At 37.0% G+C, this 22,884-nt stretch overlaps 1 protein-coding gene across 1 annotated transcript in view; it reads left to right on the top strand.

Annotated features, from left to right (window-relative positions):
* The window catches only part of si:ch211-236h17.3 (carbohydrate sulfotransferase 11), a 72,817-nt gene that overhangs the window by 16,593 nt on the left and 33,340 nt on the right, over positions 1-22,884 (top strand). The window lies entirely within an intron of this gene.

Below are 22,884 nucleotides of genomic sequence, written 5' to 3'. Positions count from 1 at the left end.
AAACTATAAAACTATAAAAAAGGCATTTTTTAACCACATCCATAAGTCACGGTTTTTCACAATTTGCGGGTGCTCTAGGAATGTAACCCCCATGAATTTCGAAGGTGTACTGTACACTGTTTGAGACTTTCAGTCTCTGGAGGAAAGCTGTGCTTCAGTCACCCTACTGAAAGAGTCCCCAGCTATCACTATCTCTCTCTTTCTGGGAACCTTTAAAAACACTACTGTGTGTGGAGTCACGTGACCCCGTTACGTTATGTTATTCCGACGACATGTCGAGCATGGAGAGCTTAAACATTGACACAACTGAGCAACAAGAGCAGTTTGTACCAAAGCAAAACGCAGTCTCCGTCATTTGGACACATTTTGGCTTCAGTAAGGATGACATTGAACAAAATGAAGTCAGATGTAGACACTGTAGAAAAACAGTTTCAACGCCCAAAGGTATCACCACCAATTTGTTTCAACACTTAAAGCACAATCACGTTACTGAATATGAACAGTGCATGGCTCAAAAAAAACAAAAAGAGACTGACAAGCGCCCAGCAACAAGTGCCTCCGCAAAGCAGATGTCGATAACACAAGCGTTCACAAATGCCACACAGTATGAGAAGAGTTCAAGAAGATGGAAAGAAATAACTGACGATATTTGTTATTACATCACAAAGAGTATGACTCCCTTGGCTACAGTGGAGCGAAGCGGGTTAAAACTCTCGACAGAAGATACACTGCCATCGCGATCACATTTTTCTAAAACTGCGCTGCCAGACCTGTACAAGACATGTTGTAAAAATGTAGCTGCTGAACTGAAAAATGTTCAACACTTTGCAGCCACATCTGATCTCTGGTCAAGTAGGACGATGGACCCATTCTTGAGCCTTACTTTGCACTACATTGGACGCATTGGAAGCTGCGCCAGAGATGCCTTGAGACGGCATATTTTCCAGCCGATCACATGGCAGATATGATTGCGCAAGATCTGAAAGATATGCTTTCTGAGTGGGACCTCGCAGAAGAAAAACTTTCAGCCATCACGACAGACAATGGTGCAGAGATGAGCAGCTATTTGGTGTCCCCCATGCTAGATAGTGAGGCAAATCCACTGGACTGGTGGAGGAAGCATCATGTACACTTTCCCACTCTAAGTAAGGTGGCAAAAAAGTATCTCTGCATACCAGCTACTAGCTCCCCATCAGAGCGGGTTTTCAGTTCGGGCGGAAACATTGTTACATGCCTCAGGTCCTGCCTGAAACCTGAAAAGGTTAACATGATCGTGTTTCTTAGTAAGAAATTAGAGTAAATTTATGTTCATATAGTCGTAATCATATGATCGCTAAGATCACTTCATGCAACAGTGTTTAGAGAGTTCTATTTTCATTACAACAATCTGTTGTTTACATTGATACATTGCACATTAAAATATTTGTTTACAGAAGATGCAAGAAATGCACTGTTTAAAATATTATTTACAGGCTATATAAGTGTTATTTTATTTAGAAGAGATACTGCTTATTTTCTACTTTCAATAAGAAAAACATTGAAAATAATTTATTTTGTTTCCAAAAGTGTAAGTTATTTATTTTTACTTTTTTATAAGGACAAAGTGACTGTTCGTTTTAGGCAATGTGTACTTTAATTTCAGTTGTTCAACATTGATGTTCAATAAATAATCACAGTGTGTTTCCTTCAATTATTTTAAAATCAAGTAATGCACCCTTCATTCAAAAATCTCTCACTTGTAATATGTGAGCATATTTACTGTACAAAACTTGTCAGTGAACTATGAGGGCAAAAAAATAAAAAAAATAAAATAATCATTCATTAATCATAATCGAGTTAAAATGTTTAATTAATCAAGATTTTGATTTTAGGCCAAATCGCCCAGCCCTAGATGGCCCATTGAGGCTCCTCATCCCTGCCTACTGCTTCAGAATCATCAGAGACACCGTCCAGCTCCGCAAGAACCTGAAAATGGTTTGACACTTTTAATTCTAGGGATGATGCCCCCTAGACTGTGTGCACATCTTACCTTACACCTTGTGACCGTGACTCGCCTATCTCTACCTGGCTGGTCTGAAATCTCCTCCCGTGCAACCTTAGGGGTGTAAACTATCTCTCTAACGGACACCAGGGCCGGGTCCGCCAATTCTGTACTACAACGCAGGCCAGTCAACTCCTCCTCCAGTTCAGCAACCCTGAGCTTGAGGTGTGGGATCAGCTGGCATCTCCTACAGATGTAGCTCTTATAGATGACTGGCTCCTCCAGGCCATCATCTAAGAAGTCCAGTATCCAACAGGACTTGCATTATACTGGCCTAATTATTAAAATGAGGAATACCGGTTTGTTAGTAAAACAGTAACAGATTGAGAAATGAGAGTGATGTAAAAGAGCAGGCAAGAGGCAGGCATGCAGGAAGTTTGTTTGTTTTATTGTTGTGGAGGTGTTTAGTTGGCAGCGGAAGGGTATCATTTATATCTTGGCATTCAGAATAAAATCCAGTTAGCACCTGTGGAGACTTAGCTGAAAAGGCGGGGTCACAGTATCAAGTCTGAGTCTACTTTTTTTTTTTTTCTCCCATTACAGATGCAGCAATTCTTTTATAAAGGTGGCCTGAATATTTTAATATATCATTATTTTAGGTATTATGTGTCAAGCCATCAGCTGTGTAAGAGAGAAACACGGTGTGTTTGCTGATGAGGCTTGTGAAACTTAGTATGTTAAAGCACTGTAGTAAAATGACAATCGGAATTATGACAGTTATTTTCCATTTGGTTTAATGAGAAGGTCTTAGCATTAAACAGGCAGGGATTTCAAGTTTAAGAATGAATGAGACAGAATATGTTGCAAAACGATACTTTTAGGACACAGAAGAGGCGATTAGAAAAACTGCTGTGAGTACACTTATAAATCAAAGTGCAGACCAGTGCTACTGGAAAGAAAAACACTACACTATAGAGGGGTCTGAATGTAAGCTTTACTATTGAAGGTAAGCTAATCATTCAAAATAACAAAAAGGCTGATTGAGGAAGTGAAGCATAAAAACAGACAAGTAAAATAGTGTGACTGGGGCAACATGATGGCAAAACAAAACAGATGTTTATTGACAATCGAATGTCAGCTTTAACCTTTAAAGAAGACATTTTTTATGTATTTTTGAAATTTTATTTGAATAGTGACTTTTAATCTGATAGCCCTACACTGAACAGTATACGCATGATTCACAATAAAAGAAGCATAGCATTTACAATTAACTTTCTACTTTTGGTAATAATGAGTACAAGTCCAAGTCATTGTGCAGACTGAAAATTGCTTCATGGCTATACCCTTTACGTTTTCTGTTTCACTATTTATTTTTAAAAGATGATGTAAGCCCTTGAATGTTTAGTAAACACTAAAATTTCATGTTAGATGTGTTTTGTTTTATTATTACTAATTAACATTCATCTTTGTTCCTCATTGTATATTCTTCTGCATTACTCTGATAATTCCCACAAATGTTAAAAATGATGGTACACTAAAAATGGTACATTGGTTACTTCAGCCATTACATTACATAGGCTTGAGAAAGAATAGCAAAAATGTTACTTTATTTGGCAATAGAAGTAAACACATCCTGTTTTTGCATGATAAGCTAATGAACAGTTAGTATGCTTCTATTTGTGTTTAATATTTGGACTAAGTTGCACTAATTTAGAAAAGGGGTAAATGTATTGTCTTTCTGCCTGTATTTTTAAATCTATTGATCTATCTGTCAATGTATAGATCAATCAGTAGTAAATTTAAATAGTGTTTTCAATATTTTCATTTATAGACTACAAAAATACCAAAACATACAAAAAGCAGTAGTACAGTAGTTATTGAACCTGTGGTGTAATAGTTAGTTACTTTAATTTTTTTTATCACAAAAATAAGTTCTCTGCTTTATACTGTGAAGTATTTATTTTTTTACACATTCTGTTGTGTGTTGAAATGTTCATCCTACTCTGAAACATGTACAATTTATTTAACCCTTTTGGCCCTGGATTTTCTGTTTTTATGGGAAAAATTATTTTGTGAGACATTCTACCTTTTGGGGTGTCTAGGAAACTCAAAAATGAAAAAAAAATCAGTATTATTATATACTTCAGTCTTCTTGAGGAAATACAATTGAAAGTGGAGCTACTTACTGTGTGATGGGCACAGTATGGAAGCTTCTGTTTTCGCTACTGTGTTTCACAAACTATACACCAGTCTCATCAGTCTGCGCTAATAGTAGCACGCCCAGTTCCAACGGCTGCAAATGTACCTGTGCTTTACAAAAACGGCGACATATATAATGTACTAATAATAGGATGTCAGGGCCAAAAGGACTTTTTAAATTCAACATCATTCAATTGTCCATCAGTCTAATTTCTAATATGTTTGATTAGGTCAGAGTTGATGTCTGCCCTGTCAATCAATCACTGGACACTCTTGTGCATATAACAACTCTTAGTCATACCAAGCTCAAAATGCTGGTGCTTTGTGCAGTAATTCCTGATATAAATTGTAGAATTGCTCTTGGGCCCATTTCTTTTATAAAGCAATGTGCTCAGTAGATTTAAAAATTTGGCAAGAAATGGGTTAGTAAATGCAATCCTTCAGTGTGTTTTACAGAATTTGCCAGAGCAAGTGCAAGTTTAAAAATGCTGAGTAAAAAGAATAACTTTTCCTCCTACTGGCCTTTCCATATGGTTTGAAAGAGTCATATTTTTCCCATGGTGAATTTAATAACCTTATAAAAAACTAGGGGAGCACACTGTACAGGGTGGTCCAGATCTAATTATGCAGATCCAGATCGTCTGGGTGACTTTGATTTATGCGGGGACGATTCCAATTCGGCGCGAAGACGATTCTTCATATCGTCAGTTCGCACACTTCTCGATGGTCTGTGATTTTTCGGGTGATTTTCTATGTAATAAACTTAAGTTATAGTGTAGTGAAAATTGCATAATTAGATCTGGACCACCCTATACTGTTCTGACAGCAAACCTCATTCATGATGAATGTAAAATGTTAGCTGATTTGAATACAGTTAAAATTTCAGCTAAAGGAATACATTATATTACTGTTTTCTTGATATTACATTAGTGAACAACCTGACTAGATAAAACAAAGTCAGCAGTATTTCTCATCCTTTTTTATTCCAAACTGCTGTTTATGAACTTTGCTGTAGTTTTTCTGATCTCTTATCCTTCACATAAATTCCTATAATTGCCAACTCCGGGTCACTTCATCCTTTTCATTTGGTTGAGCACATTTCAGAAATAGTGGACCTCAGCCTGATCAGATTTTTTCCACCTTCCTATTACATTGATCGCCAACAATTGCATGAATAAATACCGTATTATAATGCTTCATTAGTCCATGATTACCAGATCATGCGGTATAATAACCAATAATGGGCAAGTGGTGTGAAAAAAAATATAATGGCTCTAAATAATTGTAAACTTTGTTAAAACTGACATTTATAGCATAAATAGTTGCCAGCCTGTTTTAGAACATATGAAAAAGAACCATTGACTCAGATTATGTGGTGCACTACTTTGTTTATAAAATTTATTTTTATTATAAGATTAGGGAGATGCAATAAACAGCTATATTACCTTCTGACGGCAGAAGAACAAGTGGCCTGCTTTGAAATTTTTCCATTTTGTGGTTATAGTGTATGATGCAAAATATTTTCTTAACTGCAGGCAGTTTGCTCACTTTCTGTTTGCTGTCTACCCACTTCCGACTTTCATAACCAGCATCATTACATTTCTGTTAACCAAGACAATTTTTTCTGTTGGCTTTCAAGAAAGTAAAAATGACTTTAGTTAACCTAACCTAACAAATCTATTATTGTTCTCACTGGAAGACACAGTAAATTGTTAAACTATTAGATAAAACCGAATTCACTGGAATAATTATTTGATGCTTTTTGTCATGTTCAGAAATGCAGAATCTCTGCCATCGAAGTTAAGTGTAAGGACTGTATTATTATAAATATATAGTGTTGTCAAGGAATTCTGGGATTTATAGTATGTCATAATTTGAAATAGGAAAGAAAGTTCAATTTTAGACAGTCTTGTAGGGAATCTCAAAATGTAAATGCATGCATTAATATAGTTTAATATGAGCACTACTACAGTTGCAGGCAAAATGTATAGTATGTATGTGTGTATATATATATATATATATATATATATATATATATATATATATATATATATATATATATATATATATAATATATACACACACACACAGTGGATCCACAAAGTATGCACAACGCATCATTTTTCCCACATTTTGTTATGTTATAGCCATATTTCCTTAGAATTCTACACACAACACCCCATAATGACAACATGAAAAAGATTACTTGAGGTTTTTGCAAATTTATTAAAAATAAAAAAACTGAGAAATCAAATGTACATAAGTATTCACAGCCTTTTCTCAATACTTTTCGATGCACCTTTAGCAGCAATTACAGCCTCAAGTCTTTTTGAATATGATGCCACAAGCTTGGCACACCTATCCTTGGCCAGTTTCGCCAATTCCTCTTTGCAGCACCTCTTAAGCTCCATCAGGTTGAATGGGAAGCGTCGGTGCACAACCATTTTAAGATCTCTCCAGAGATGTTCAATCGGATTCACATCTGGGCTCTGACTGGTCCACTCAAGGACATGCACAGAGTTGTCTTGAAGCCTCTCCTTTGATATATTTAGGCTGTGTGCTTAGGCTCGTTGTCCTGCTGAAAGATGAGGTCAAGAGCACTCTGGAGCAGGTTTTCATCCAGGATGTCTCTGTACATTGCTGCAGTCATCTTTCCCTTTATCCTGACTAGTCTCCCAGTTCCTACTGCTGAAAAACATCCCCACAGCATGATGCTGCCACCACCATGCTTCACTGTAGGGATGGTATTGGCCTGGTGATGAGCGGTGCCTGGTTTCCTCCAAATGTGATGCCTGGCATTCACACCAAAGAGTTCAATCTTTGTCTCATCAGACCAGAGAATTTTTTTTCTCATGGTCTGAGAGTCCTTCAGGTGCCTTTTGGCAAACTCCAGGCGGGCTGCCATGTGCCTTTTACTAAGGAGTGGCTTCTGTCTGGCCACTCTACCATACAGGCCTGATTGGTGGATTGCTGCAGAGATGGTTATCCTTCTGAAAGGTTCTCCTGTCTCCAGAGAGAACCTCTGGATGCTCTGACAGAGTGACCATCGGGTTCTTGGTCACCTCCCTGACTAAGGCCCTTCTCCCCCGATCTAGGAAGAGTCCTGGTGGTTTCGAACTTCTTCCACTTACGGATGATGGAGGCCAATGTGCTCATTGGGACCTTCAAAGCAGCAGAAATTTTTCTGTAACCTTCCCCAGATTTGTGCCTCGAGACAATCCTGTCTCGGAGGTCTACAGACAATTCCTTTGACTTCATGCTTGGTTTGTGCTCTGACATGAACTGTCAACTGTGGGAACTTATATAGACAGGTGTGTGCCTTTCCAAATCATGTCCAATCAACTGAATTTACCACAGGTGGACTCCAATGAACCTGCAGAAACATCTCAAGGATGATCAGGGGAAACAGGATGCACCTGAGCTTAATTTTGAGCTTCATGGCAAAGGCTGTGAATACTTATGTACATGTGATTTCTCAGTTTTTTTATTTTTAATAAATTTGCAAAAATCTCAAGTAAACTTTTTTTACGTTGTCATTATGGGGTGTTGTGTGTAGAATTCTGAGGAAAAAAATGAATTTAATCCATTTTGGAACAAGGCTGTAACATAACAAAATGTGGAAAAAGTGATTTGCTGTGAATATTTTCCGGATGCACTGTATATATGTATGTATATATATGTATATGTATATATATGTACATATGTACATAGGAGACAAGGATTAAATTTTAAATATAATTTATTTAATGCCTAAAAATGCGTATGCGATGCGTGGTTGTCATCACGTGACAGCGTGGAGGAGAGAGAGGTGGGGAAAGATGGCGAGTCGCGCACCAAATGACCTGGTCTCGAAAAAGAACACAACTTCTGCAGTTTGGCAGTATTTCGGTTTCGCCGAACGAGAAGGGAGAGGCGTAAATACGGACGAGGCAATTTGCAAATTGTGCAACAAAAAGGTGACCGCGAGAGATGGAAATACCTCGAACCTAAGGTAGCATATACGAAACCACCATCCACTCACTGCTGCGAGGATGGACCCGAGTTCACTCAGTGCAACAGTTTCAACTCCTCCCAATGCAGGACCAACAACATTTAGGTCCACCGCCAGTTCGCAGCCGGCGATAATGGGGGGCCTTCGGGAAAGCAACAAAGTACAAAGGGACAGTGTCCGTTAGAAAACCTGTACTGATGCAGTGACAAAATACTTGGCGAAGGAAATGGTCTCTTTCCACACAGTGGAAAAAGTCCTTTACGGACATGGTAAAGGTCCTAGATGCCCAGTACGAGCTGCCTGGACGGAAATATTTCTCACAAACAGCCGTCCCAAATTTATATAGTAAAGTTAGAGACAATGTTCAAGTGCTGTCAGCGTCACAGTTATTCCTTAACAACTGACATGTGGTCGTCAGTTAACATGACACCATATATGTCTCTGACTGTCCATACTATTACACCTGACTGGAAACTTGAATCCAAATGCCTCCAAACTACGTATTTTCCTGAGAGTCATACAGCAGACAATCTTGCTGCTGCGCTCAGAGCTGCACTTCAGGAATGGCAACTTGACGAGAAAAAACTTTCAGCCATAACCACTGACAACGCTGCCAACATTCATGCCGCAATCAGGTCCCTGCATTGGCCGTGGCTATGCTGCTTCGGTCACAATCTAAACTTGGCTGTCACAAATGGATTGCATGACCAGAGGCAAAAAACCGAGCGCCTCGGACTATGCCGTAATATTGTCGGGGCCTTTTCACACAGCTGGCAACGTAAGCATGAATTCCACAAGAAGCAAGTGGACTTGGGACTCCCAAAACATAGTCTCATAACGGTAAGCATAAAACGTGCAGAGAGTTCCTCAGGGCAGGGGCTCAAATATAAAAAGGGATATATATATATATATATATATATATATATATATATATATATATATATGCTTTGCATCACATAAATTATATTGAAAAGTAGGCTATATTAAAATAGAAAACCATTTTTTAAATTGTCATTTTTTCCTGTATTTTTTATCAAGTAAATGCAGGCTTGATGCGCATAAGGGACTTATTTAGCCTAAAATAAATGTGCATGCAAATTTGACCAAGTGGAATAATATACGTTAATGGACTTATTTATTTATGCATTCATTCGTTTATTTAGGCCTATTTATTCATTCATTCGTTTATTAACGAATGAATTGTCCTAAATAAAACGAATTTCGTTTATTTATGCCTATTTATTAATTCATTCGTTTATTTATGACTATTTATTCATTCATTCGTTTATTTATGCCTATTTATTCATTCATTTGTTTATGCCTATTTATTCATTCATTTGTTTATTTAGGCCTATTCATTCATTTAATCATTTATTCATCATTCATTAATTAATTCATCCATCCATCCGTCGGCAGGACTGCGCAACTTGCTGGGGCTCCAAACTGGCAATGGTGCAGCGAATCCTCGAGCAGGCCCAAGCGATCAGACACGTCCTGTCTGATGACAGAAGGAGCAGCCTGTCCCTGACCTGGCAGGACATGGACGTCTTGAAAGCTGTTCACGAAGCACTGAAACCAGTCGGTGACTTCACTGATATTTTGTCAGGAGAAAATTATGTGACCAGTTCCTGTATCCTCCCCATACTACAGCTCTGCAGGGACAATGTGTTGGCTGCGTCAGAAAATGACCCCCAGCTAACAAAGTCAATCAAAACTGGAATTCTAACAAAGCTGGAGGCCAAGTATGAATCCAATTCAGTGCGCAAAATATTGCGAAAATGCACTTTCCTCGACCCTCGTTACCGTGGAGGATATGAGACGGATGACAACGCATTGGCTGAGACCAAGGCTGAATTACAGGCTGAGATCGTGAGCTTAGAGGCAGCAGGTCCAGTGGCCATCAGAGTGGAAGAGGGAGAGGAGCAACCTGCACCCTCACGAAAAAGAGGACTTTGGCGAGTATGCTGCAAAAAAAATCTGATGCAATGGCAGGTCCCGTCGGCACCGTAGAGGACCGAGTCGGAGCTGAAATAACAGCCTACTGTTTGGAGCCAGTTACTCAAGGAGACAAGGACCCACTTCTCTGGTGGAAAAATGCAGCCGGGCGTTTTCCCCAGATGTCACGAGTGGCACGAAAGTACCTCTGCGTCTGTGCCACAAGCACACCATCGGAGCGGGTTTTCAGCACCGCAGGTAAAGTTGTCGGTCCACAACGTGCCCTGTTAAAGCCGGACAAAGTAAACATGCTGGTTTTTCTAGCGAGAAATCTTGAATAGATTGATGCCACTTGCCATTCGTTCCTTTTCGCACTGTGTTTATTTTTATTTAATTGATTCAGGTATTTTTATTTGGTTTACGTTAAAAACGATATTGGAAAGAAGACGTTTTGTTTAGGACTATTGCTTTGCAATACTTTTTATAATATGGATGATGTTTATGTTAATTCAACTCTGGTTGACTGTTGTGGGTCTAGTTGCACTTTTTTATAAGCTGCTCATCTTTGTTATTAAAAGTTGTACAGGCGGTGTGATTTAGTTTAATTGATTTGTGTGCGCGTCTCAGAAAACTGTTCTGGATGTTTATGTTAATTTAATTCTGTTTGACTGTTGTATTTGCACTTTTTTATAAACTGCTATTTGTTGCTAATAAAAGTTGTTAATATTGTTCTGCATGTTATTTTGTTATTGTTTCAGTATTAGTGTTTGATATTTAGTTTCTGAACGGTTTAGGCACAAGCCAACAGTTTGGTGATGGTGTCTGAGCCTTAAGTCACAATTTTTTTATTATTCACGGTAATACCGTATACCGAGGTAAAATAGGGAGGAGGTTTGACGGTATCAAAATTTGGATACCGCCCAACTCTAATATATATATATATATATATATATATATATATATATATATATATATATATATATATATATATATATATATATATATATATATATATATATATATATATGTATATATATATATATGTATATATGTGTAATGTATATATGTATATATGTATATATACATGTATATATATCGGTGTCAGAAATGTCATGTTAAAGTTCTGACACCATATCCGCAGAGCGCCCTTCATACCTGATCCTCATTGCATAGTTGAATGGCTAAAACTTGGTTTCCCTAACACAGCCTATTCTACATAACAGGCCTTAGGGCCCCCTCCGCAATATGCTAGCCAAGTATTACCCATTCCCCCATAACCATTCAGTTAGTTTATGACCCAAAAAGTAGCTTATTTTGAGTATTCCATTAACTAATAAGGCAAGTATCCCTCTGCTGCTTCTCCATACTGGCACTTGAAAAATTTATCTTATTACCAAGATTATTATCATTGAGTACTTTAACTGAAACAACTAAAAAAGCATTTTGTTCAATAAAATACAAATTATACTAAAATCTGAGTGAAAAATGAAAACCAAACAGGAATTAAAGCCACATACTCTTAAACTAACAGAAATTAAAATGATTGTAAACTACAATATGTTGTTTCTATTTTTTTTTTTTTTTAATGTACCAGTTTCTGGTATTTTGCCATCGGCAGATGTTTTCTCTATAGTGCACGTTTGTGGACACACTCAAATTTAAAGGGATGTGTCACCAAAAAACTATTTTAATTTTTTTTTTAACTTGTTGCAGTCTCATGTTTCTGCAGAGAATTGCCGAACAAACAACAAGCAATATTAAAACGTCCAGTGAATGTATATCTGTTTACATATGTTATTTAATACATATGGTAGATATCCAGCTGTATGCTCACAATGCTCCAAACATATGTAATTTTGCTAAAGTGTTGCCAAATAAACCCCTTCTGGAAAGTCCATTTGGGAACAACTTTGAATTGTAGAACCTCTTCCCTGTTCATTCATTGGTCAAGAGTTCTACCCAGAAATACCTTACTCATTGGCTACCTTTCTGCTTCACGTCATATCAACACATCAAAACATAGTCTCTGAGAGGAGTACAATTAGAGACTTCAGATCATATCAATACATCAAAGCATTTTCTCTGAGAGGTGTACAATTAGAGATTAAAAGTAAAAAAAAACCTGAAAACTTTGAGGTGGAAAGTATGTCTTATATTTGTGCATATCTAATGTGCTTAACTTGCACAAAGTCAAATCAGTAGTGCAGTTTCATAAGTTGCCTTCAGAAAATTCAAAAATATAGTGTTTGCAGATTAACAATGATCAAATGAAGAGAGTGATGTTTCTTCAATTCAAAGCTTGATCCCATATGAACATAATCTCCTTATATTAAAAAAAAAAGAATTGAGTAAGAGATGGCACAGAAGTTATGTCCTCCATAAAGTTGACAAATTTTGTAAAAATTTAAATATTCTGAAAATCCATGCTTTTTTATTCGCAGTGGCACATGAATGTGATGTGTAGTTGGTTTGAAGACAATACTGCAGGAAATACCACTTTCTGTAAAATGTGCCAATGCAAGTATACATTGGTCTGCAAAGCTTGTTAAATAACATTAACTGCAGGGCTCACTGGATTATGATAAGGAGGGGACAAGCAATTCCGTCTTTAACAACAAGCCTATTCCTTAGACTCTGATTATAGTACGCGTACACATTTTTTTTCACTTGCTGTCTCTTAACTTCTCTAAAGGCGGCGAAGTGCTTTTGATCAGTAGACAAGTTTTGTTTTTTTGTTCCCTCCTCACATTTTTTTGTGTTATATTTGTCTTTTCTTCAAATTAGCTTTTTAGTGTATTCATTCAGTAAATTAAATAAACTTGATCTCTTCTATATGTTATTTTTCAACTTAGACTAGCAAAATATTGGAAAGTACATGCATGTTCCTAAGATCAGTAACCTCCTTCTCACTTGGGCTTGGCGACTCAAAACTGACCCAGTATGAATAAGAGTGAATATATACTTGAGTGTTCTGTCCTGAAAATGTTTACACAAATACTACTGAGAACTGGAATAATAGGTTAGAGAATAGATAGATGGACTTTGTAAAATCACTGGATCAAATTTTGTCTCTTGATTATTCTTATTTTAGCTATCCTGTGCTCTAATTGAATTTTAAGAGACACATATGTTGAAATATTAATACCATTGCTTAATTTTTATGATCTGCATTTGTGTTAAAAATAATATCAACTACTGATTAGGTGCAATGAATTAATTTGTTGTTGAAATGCAACTTTCACAAGAACAAAATATTTGTGTTTTTTCTCTATGAATGGATTAGCGATTATGTCTGGCAGATAATGTTACAAAAGTGACAGAAACAGGCAGTTTACAAAGAGAGCAGAGAAATGTGTTAATATCTTTATTTTTTTGTGATCTGCAACTTCTGTACATCAGCTCATGCACATGTCCAGAAATTGTCATTTTATTTTTGCAAATATGTGATATTTGAGCATCCAGCTGTTTTCTGCTGGGTAAAATGGTGTAAGTATGCTACAAAAAAAGAAATAAAACCAGCAATTGTCATTGTGCCTCACAGTCTAAGTAAAAACCCATAGTATGCTTTATGTAGGGCTGAATTGTGATTCACATTGCATCTGGTGCCTTAGACTGGTGATATGGGGATAGAATGCTCCCTATTAAGATTGTTACATTTAAAATTAGTTACTTTAGTTATTGTTGAGTGGGATTTCATGTCACTTCAGGAGATTCAGTTTTCAAGATAGCAGTTAGGTATGTAATCTGAATACTACCACACAACTATTAATGCTCATACACAATCATTGCCACACCAGCCTTCCCAGGAAAGGTAATGAAGAAATGTAAACATTTTTTCATTCTATACTGAACTTAGCATTCAAATCAGAGAATTTTAAAGGTAAATGTTGCTTTGTACAATGAGTTTTCCAGTAGGCAAATTGAGGTTCTGAGAAGACTGGTGTTAAAAGGTGGAAGAATCTATATGGCACATATGTGTATAATTTGCTATAAGGAATAATTGGTTAGAAAATGTAAATAACTTAAGTTTTATCAATGTAAATGTATAATTATTTTGGATATAAAGAAAGAGTAAGATTCAATCCCTAAACATGAAGACTGGAAAATAATAAAGCTTTGTTTACCATCCGAGTTTTGCCTTTGGAACTGATTAACCTAAGTGTCGCTAAAATAGTTTCTTCAAACCATGCTTACTGAAATAATTTATAATAATGAATAAAGTAACGGAAAGAGTGATTTCATAGAACGAACATTTAAATTGCTAGTATGCAAAGGCTTACTTTTCAGAGAAACCTTATTTCACTGGAAATTCCTTCATGGATCTTTTTTTCACATTGAAAGAATGCATTAGTATGTTTGTAGATACTTTATACATAATAGACTGTTGCGTTAATTTTTGTTTTAAGCAAGTAAGAGTCATTCAATAGTGTTTTCTATGAAATTAAAATGGCAGAGTTATTTCATGGTGGGTGTGCTTTCCAAAAAGAGATCTCTTGAATTGTATAAAAAGAACCAGATCAGCAATCATTTTTTTGTATTTAATTCTGTATTAAAAGTAATCAATCTATAATCAGTTTGAAAGGATGTTTCAAATTAATAACATTTTTATCAAAGTAACAAGAAAAGCTGTTTTTCTTTTGCCTTTGGATCTTTAGTTACTTTGGCAATATTTATTTTCATTGACATTAAGTAAAAGCATGTCATGTTTCAGTGGAAAATTAGGTAACAGAAATTTTCATGATTAATATTAATTTCTAAATTGTTTCCTGCTTTTTTTTTTGTTCTATGAAGCTCTTGAACCACACAACATTCTTTAGCATTATTTTGATACTTTATTTTTATAAGAGGTAAGTTCAGGGGGTGAGTTTAGGAATTGATTTGTTGATGCAATGTTTATAGCACAGTGTCCCATCACTGCACTGAGGCATTGGAACCCATATTTAGACCACAGGGTTAGTGCCCCCTGCTAGTCTCCCCAACACCTCTTCCAGCAGCAACCCAAGCTTTTCCTGGTTGATCTTCCATCCAAATACTGGCCGGGCACAAATATGCTTGGCTTCAGGTGGATTACCTGTTCTGAAGTGCACATATCATGGTTGTAGTATATAGATGTCAAAATGTATGTGTATATGTATATAATATAGTGTAATACAGTGAACCCTCGTTTATCACGGTTAATCCGTTCCAGACTCTACCGTGATAAATGGATTTTCGAAGTAGAATTCTTTATATATAAATTGGATATTTTCACAGTTAGAGCATAGAAAACCTGTTTACGACCTTCTAAATATGTTTTTTAAGATTATTAGAGCCCTCTAGATATGAAATAACACCCTTTAGTCACCATTACACTCGTATTACCCAAAATATTAGACAAAATAAGAGAAAATAAGACATATTAGATGTTACAAATATCATATTAATACTAGGCTCACCCACCTTTTAAGGCGACCGACTTTTATCCTCAATTTGTGTGCGCTCCATGTATACATCAGGCATGTAAGTGTAGGGAATGAGAACATCAAAGTGCCCATTCATAACATCTCCCGAAAACCTAAGTTTTTTTTATCCCCTCAATTGCCTGTCCTATGTCGTACAATGTCAGCCCGAATCTGTACCGCTAAAGACGGAGTTTCATGCACTAAATAAGCTATAGATGAGAATAAGCAAGCACCATCTCCTGATATTTACTACGCGGTGAGGCATTTGTACTCCATCAACATTAATTATTTCCAGAGACATAATTTTGTCTATTTTTCCAGCGCATCACGCACAAAAGCAAGGGAACGATGGGAGCACCAGAACTCTGCTCACATCGCGTTGCTTCGTAGCGCAAGCCGCAAGTAGTAAGTCTGTGATAAGCGGAGTACCGCTACGCTTTGCACTCATGGGACGGAAGGACAATCCCGACCGCTTTTATATAGTAAATTATTGTACTGTACATTTAATTACAAACACACACACACAATTCTTACACACAACCACTAACCTATGAAGGCATGACCTCAGTAGGAGGTGGTGCAGTATCTTCAGCAGGTGCGTCGTTGTCTTCTTCCGCTGAAGGAGTACTAGGAGAAGGCAGTGGGTGTCTGGGTGCGCGGCTGAAGAACATCTTGATAGGCAGTTGCTGGCGCTGTCTTTTCATATGCGTGAGAAGGCTTTTGTAGGGTATTGCCATCTTTGATCATATCCAAGAGTTTCACCTTCTCCTGGATAGTAAGCATCTTCCTCCGGCGCTTAGTTTTATTGTCAGAAGGCTTAGAAAAGCAGCACGCTTAGGAGCCATCGTGGGGCTTAGATAAAAGTTCTCAGAAAGCGCATGCGTAGTGACGTAAGCGTGTATGAGAAAAAATCGCGATAGAGTGAAGCCGCGAAAGTCCAAGCATTATATAGTGAGGGATCACTGTATGTCTGTGTTCATAGATGTATAAAATAAGTATATATTGTTGCCAATTAATGTTGAAACAATTCAGGTCAACACTGAGCTGAGTAAGAGGCTGCAACAATACTTTGGTGGAAAAAAAAAAACAAAAGCAAATATATATATATATATATATATATATATATATATATATATATATATATATATATATATATATATATATAAAAAAAGTTTGTGCCATGGATGCTTTACCCTGATCAGACTGTGGCTGCGGATCACTTTATGATAATCACCCAATGCACTAAAAGGAGGACGAGGAGAGCAACAGCCACCAAAGCTGCCATAGTGTGTTTCTTCTATGATGTGGAAACAGAGGACCATTCCTACCTAGAAAATTGCTTGGACTCCTAGTATTTTCAGAGAAAGGCTATGTAGGGAAACATTGTTTTAAAGTTTACCTGTTTCATTTTTTCCAGAAACAAATCTGGCAGCAAAATGATTTGTGCTGCCTTCTATTTTTTCAGTTTTTGCTATCTTGTATGAAGATTAAAAATGTGACATAAAGCCAGTTAAATAACTAGCGAGTAGAACATGTCGGCATTATCACAAGGTCCATCTCTGTTTTTTCTTGGTAAGTTGGTTTTGTTTCTTCAGTTCCTTTTTCTCAGTTTATTACTCCATTTTCTTTAATGTAAATTCAAATATTTTAGTCTTCTTTTTGGGTAAAGTCTACCTTGCTGCTTTCAGTTTACTGGCAGATCACAACAAACCAAAAAGGACACTGCACAAGCTCAACTACTGTAATACCTTGTGTGAAGGGGTGCTTCAACTAAATTACCATAAACTCTAGAAAACTGATGATGAAAAAATTGTTTTGTTGTGATATGGCCAAGTGATCAATCATAGATCAAGTCCTTTGTAGTGAGAATAGGCCGATTTAAATTGAAGTGTGTGCTCTGCAGTGTATTGGAGACCCCTCTAATGTTGTTTCCTGTTTTCCATACTACAATGCCAGGACAGTCTTCAATATTCCATTACTGTGAATTTTATTTATTGGTTTCTAATACAGTAATGGTAATTTGTGGCAAACATCCTGTGTGAGATTATTGTGAAAAGGAATACAAGATGGGAGCGAATGAGACAGCAAGCGAACCTGTAATTAATATCATACAATTTTTCTACATATTCTTTCCATCTTTCCTTCATTTTGTCTGGTTCTGTTAGTGGTTCTTGAGTTTTACTGTTTATTGTTGTACTGTTATATTGTGTCCTATTGCTAAAGGTTTTTGTGATGCCTGTCACTTTTGCATATAGCAAATCACTTTCCCACTGTTCCTCCAGAAATTCAAGATCTTTGCACTGTTCATCTCAACATTTATTTCTTGCTTCATCTATGATTTTCCTTAGTTTATTTTTTGCTCACTTATGTTCCTCAAGCCTCTTCTGTTCCACAGTTCTTCCATCATTTCCTTTGCCATCCTCACCAGTTGTGATTGGAGTTTTCCTTCTCCTAGGTGGACTACCCACCCAGGTTAAGTGAGCTCCATCTGCCCCTGTTTGATATTAGAGTTTCCTTCTCCTAGATAGTTATCCAAATAGACTAAGCAAGCTCCATCTATCCCTGTTTAAAATGATAGTTTTCCTTGTCTTAGGTATATGTCTGTTAATGGCACCTTATTCTGTATTTTTCTGTGAAACCACTTCTTAGAAGGGTCTCTCTCATCCACCACTTGGGGGATGTAGTTCACATGACACCAACCCCCAGCGCAGGGTGTTTTCAGAATGTGAATTCTTAGTGGCCAAATCTATGATTTTTAGTGTACAAATGTTTGATGCATAGAAGTACTCTGGATTAGTTTGTATGGCAGGAAAACTGTGGTGTAGAATCGATACCACTCCAGAAAAATAGTTTTTAGCTGTAGTTTGGGCATTTACTGAAAGTCCCCACCATACACACCCAAACAAGTAATATTAGGAATAGCCCCCGAGAAAGATACTTGGTGCATGTTGGAGGAATTATTTTGTTTAGCTACAATGGAAAAACTTGGAAATTGCCATGGAGGGGCTATAAAATTTTTCCTGGGAAAGGAAAGTCTGATCTTTCCTTTCTTGATCAGTCTGCTAATGCCTGGGCTCTCGTAACGCAGAACAATACTCTATTTAAACAACAGAAATAATGTTGCACTCTTATTTATTCCTAACAAACCTAAGAGTGCTACTGGTATGAGTTAAGGGTAAGATTTTTACAAAACAGAATGGCCTTATTTAGCAACTATTTCAAACTTCAGATCTTTTCAAACCGTACGAAGCGATAACGATCTCCTGTGTGTACTCAGATGTAAGCAGTTTCATTGCAACAGATCATCTTTGGAAATGGAAGTTGTGATAAGTTTAACAGAAAAGCTAGTAGTAAAATGTAACCTGCTGTTCAATGTGAGGTATAGTATAGTATTTCTAAAGTTTTTTTTTTCATCTGCCTTTCTTGTCATTGGGTATGCTTTATGAATTTAGTTTGACTTATTAATTTAATAAATTGTTAAAAGCCGCTTAGCTCTAAACATAACTTCTGCATTTTGCAGAGTTCTACAGGCTGTTTTTAATAACAGATGATATGCAGTAACCTACACTGTTGCCATCTGTGTTCTGAAACTGTTATGAAAATTAAATGCAAACTCCTTTTTAATAGGCTACTTAGTTAACAGCTGATTGGCATGTTTTTATTTATAATTCAAATGTGTAGACACTGACATTTGAAAGATATGTTAACCTAACAGTTATTGCTTTTTACAGTTTTCATTTAAACCCAGATCATCTGCACATTAGTGCCTTATAAAAAAAAATACACTTATTTTTCTTTATGTAAAAATGGCCAAATCACCACATTTTGTCATTTGTATATATACACAGTATCTCTCTATTATAAAAAAAAAATCCTGGAAGGGAGACTAGGGAGACGAGACGTGATCTTCTCAGAAGACAATTTGACATCTAACGAGAGACATTTTAACGTCCCGCAAAGACAATTAGACGTCCCGCGAGAGACACTTTAACGTCACACGAGACAAGGCAATGAGTCAACATTTAAAACAAGTTCACGGACATCTAACCAAGCAGGTATTGGAATGCTTTTGGGAGACAGACATCATGTGCTCCCAGTTCTTAAAACAATGACAAGCTACAAGCAGAACATGCAGCTTGCCAGCAGCAACAAGCTAGAAGATGATCTGACTTCTTAGCGTGAATTCAGCCACCCAAACACACACACACACCCCCAATGCGAGCGGCAGAGACACGAAGTGGCAAAAGGAGAGCTGCTGTACAGGGTTTTAAATGATCAACGTGCAGTGCGACAAAAAGAACACGCAGCAGCAGAAAGACAGCAGATGCTCCAACGGCATCTGCTTAGCATGCGTTCAGCTGACCCCCACCCTTCACAATATGAGCAGCGTTATACGTCCTGTGAGAAAGAGATGTAACCACGCTCTGGGCCGGAAATAAAAGACAAGTATTGTTTTTGCAAAAGTTTAAAAATAAAAGTGAAAATAATGCCTGTGTAACAATTCCCATGAAAATGACAATCTCGTTTAAATTCTATATTCGGTAAACCAAACCTGGGGGTGGGCGAGCGAAGCCCACCTAGTAAATATAAATATGAAGGGTGTTTGTTGTGTAACCAGAAATTTTTCAAGAATATGATGCTAACTAACTAGAGCTTAGTGTGTGCAGTGAAGGCATTTCTTATCAGAACCAGTTAAAAGCATTTACAAATACAAACAGACAACACACACTTCTATGGCAGAGTTTGCATTTCAGTCTAAACTTGAAGGCTGTCATACTTTTCTACCCCCTTCACAGATTTCAGGTAAGGCAAATTGTAATAGTGTGGCAGACTTAAAAGAGTTTGCAGCTGCACATGATTTCACCCATTCGAGACACCCTAAGCAAATTCCTCACCAGTTACATAAAGGAAGAAACATGGTACTTTATAGTGTCCACTTATTTGGAAAATTTACTGTTTAACAATTAAGTGACTTAAAAATGCATTTTATTGTTATTATGAAAGTGGTACTGCCTCTTGGTAGTTTTAGCTGTCTTAATAAACACCTTGGTGAAAGTACTCAGGGACCAAAATCATTGCATAGGCGAAACTTAGCAAGATCCCTGCATTTTTGCTTCTGTGACCCAGTTTTATCCTGAAAAGGGCAATAGGCTGAAGCCAATCTCCATAAAGGGGCAAATACACACAGACCTTTTGTCCTCGAGAGGAGAATCCTGCAAGAACAATATGTTTCTGTCATACATAACAAAATAATGTGATTCTGTCCATGTTCTATTCAATTCTATAAAATGTTTGTATTATACTTTGAACTGTACTATAACAGTCACTTTACTCACTGGATGCACTAATAATAACAATGTTCGTTGGTTCTAGATCACACTTTTTAGAGTGAGCTTCCCACAGCTTTCCAAAGTTTCTGGTCTTCTGGTGTTTAGGTACTTTTTGAATATACATATCTTTGCAAAAAATCCTAGGGACACTTAGGCATACAGCCAATTTGCTCTTCTGAAGTGGTTTTAGCACAGCTACAATAATAATCAAATATCAAGCAAATTTGGTTTTGCAGAGTTTTTTTGTACTGTACCTTGAGGACTAACTGTAGTACAAAGCATCTTCTACTCATAAATTCATTTGCTATGTAAAATAGTGTTCTACAGTTAAGCATTTTCTACAAATTTTAAAAAATACTTTACAGCAGTCCCTGAAAATAAAAGCATTTTAGCCAAGACCGTTGTTGAGTATTAATCAACATCGAGTGATTAAGTATGCATTATAAAATAGCTTATATTTGTCATTTTTGGAAAAAAATCAATATGAGATTCAGCCATTTTAAAAGAAGACCAGCTGTGTGCTACCTCAGCACTTGTCTTCTACAGTAACCTTTTAACCCCCCAAACTGGGGCGTGGTTCTCTCTCAAAAGGCAATATCATAGTTCGCTGCTTGTATAACATGGTTGGTTTTGTTTTGATTTACTTCCGTATTTATGAGAGAACTCACACAAGCAAATAGAAAACATCCTTACCTCAAAGGAAAATAGTACGGGGAATGTACTGTACAATAAAATGATTATTCCCAAATTCCTTTTGTTGTCACAGACATGCATCAGAAAGACGAAAGGCATGTTTTCTTGTATTGAATCTCAAAGAGAATGTATTTGGTAAGTTCTTATGCTTTTATCTTCCTTTGGAGTCCAGTGCCGTACAGGGTTCAGCGTAGGGTGGGTTATGTATTGTTTTACATTTATAGGATACGCTTAACTGTAAAGCACAGTTTCGTGTAACAAATGCATGTATACCATATTTGTGAAGAAATAACTTTCACTTGAAAAATACCAAACTTATCCTTTAAAGCTTCACTACTTAAGCATTATTTAAACCAATAAAGAAAAATGAAAAACTGAAGTTTCGCCAACTTCTCTAAAATTATTTTATGTATTATAGTACATGAGATCATACTTGATTTGCAAATAGTAACATTCAGTTGATTTTAGATACGAGTTTGACTTTGTTTTATTACAAGTTTCCTTTCTACTATTGGTAATGTAAGAGCTATTTTTAATTAGATAGATAGATACTGTAGATACTTTATTAATCTCAAGGGGAAATTCACATAATCCAGCAGCAGTATACCAATACAAAAAACAATATTAAATTTAAGAGTAATAAAAATGCATGTAAAAAACGGACAATAACTTTGAATAATGTTAGCGTTTACACCCCCACCGGGGTGGAATTGAAGAGTCGCATAGTGTGGGGGAGGAATGATCTCCTCAGTCTGTCAGTGGAGCAGGACAGTGATAGCAGTCTGTCACTGAAGCTACTACTCTTTGTGGAGATGACACTGTTCAGTGGATGCAGTGGATTCTCCATGATTGACAGGAGTTTGCTTAGCACCCGTCGCTCTGCCACAGATGTTAAACTGTCCAGCTTCATTACTACAATAGAGCCTGCCTTCCTAAGTTTGTCCAGGTATGAGGCGTCCTACATCTTTATGTTGCCTCCCCAACACACCACCGCATAGAAGAGGGCACTCGCCACAACCGTCTTGTAGAACATCTGCAGCATCTTATTGCAGATGTTGAAGGACGCCAACCTTCTAAGGAAGTATAGTCGGCTCTGACCTTTCTTACACAGAGCATCAGTATTGGCAGTCCAGTCCAATTTATCATCCAGCTGCACTCCCAAGTATTTATAGGTCTGCACTCTCTGCACACAGTCTCCTCTGATGATCACAGGGTCCATGAGGGGCCTGGGCCTCCTAAAATCCACCACCAGTTCCTTGGTCGTGCTGGTGTTCAGGTGTAAATGGTTTGAGTCACACCATTTAACAAAGTCTT

Source organism: Polypterus senegalus, chromosome 12, assembly GCF_016835505.1.
Source record: "Polypterus senegalus isolate Bchr_013 chromosome 12, ASM1683550v1, whole genome shotgun sequence".
In the NCBI taxonomy this organism is placed as follows: Eukaryota; Metazoa; Chordata; class Cladistia; order Polypteriformes; family Polypteridae; genus Polypterus; species Polypterus senegalus.
Note: the sequence above shows the minus strand (reverse complement) of the source record. Positions and strands in the feature narration are given on the sequence as shown.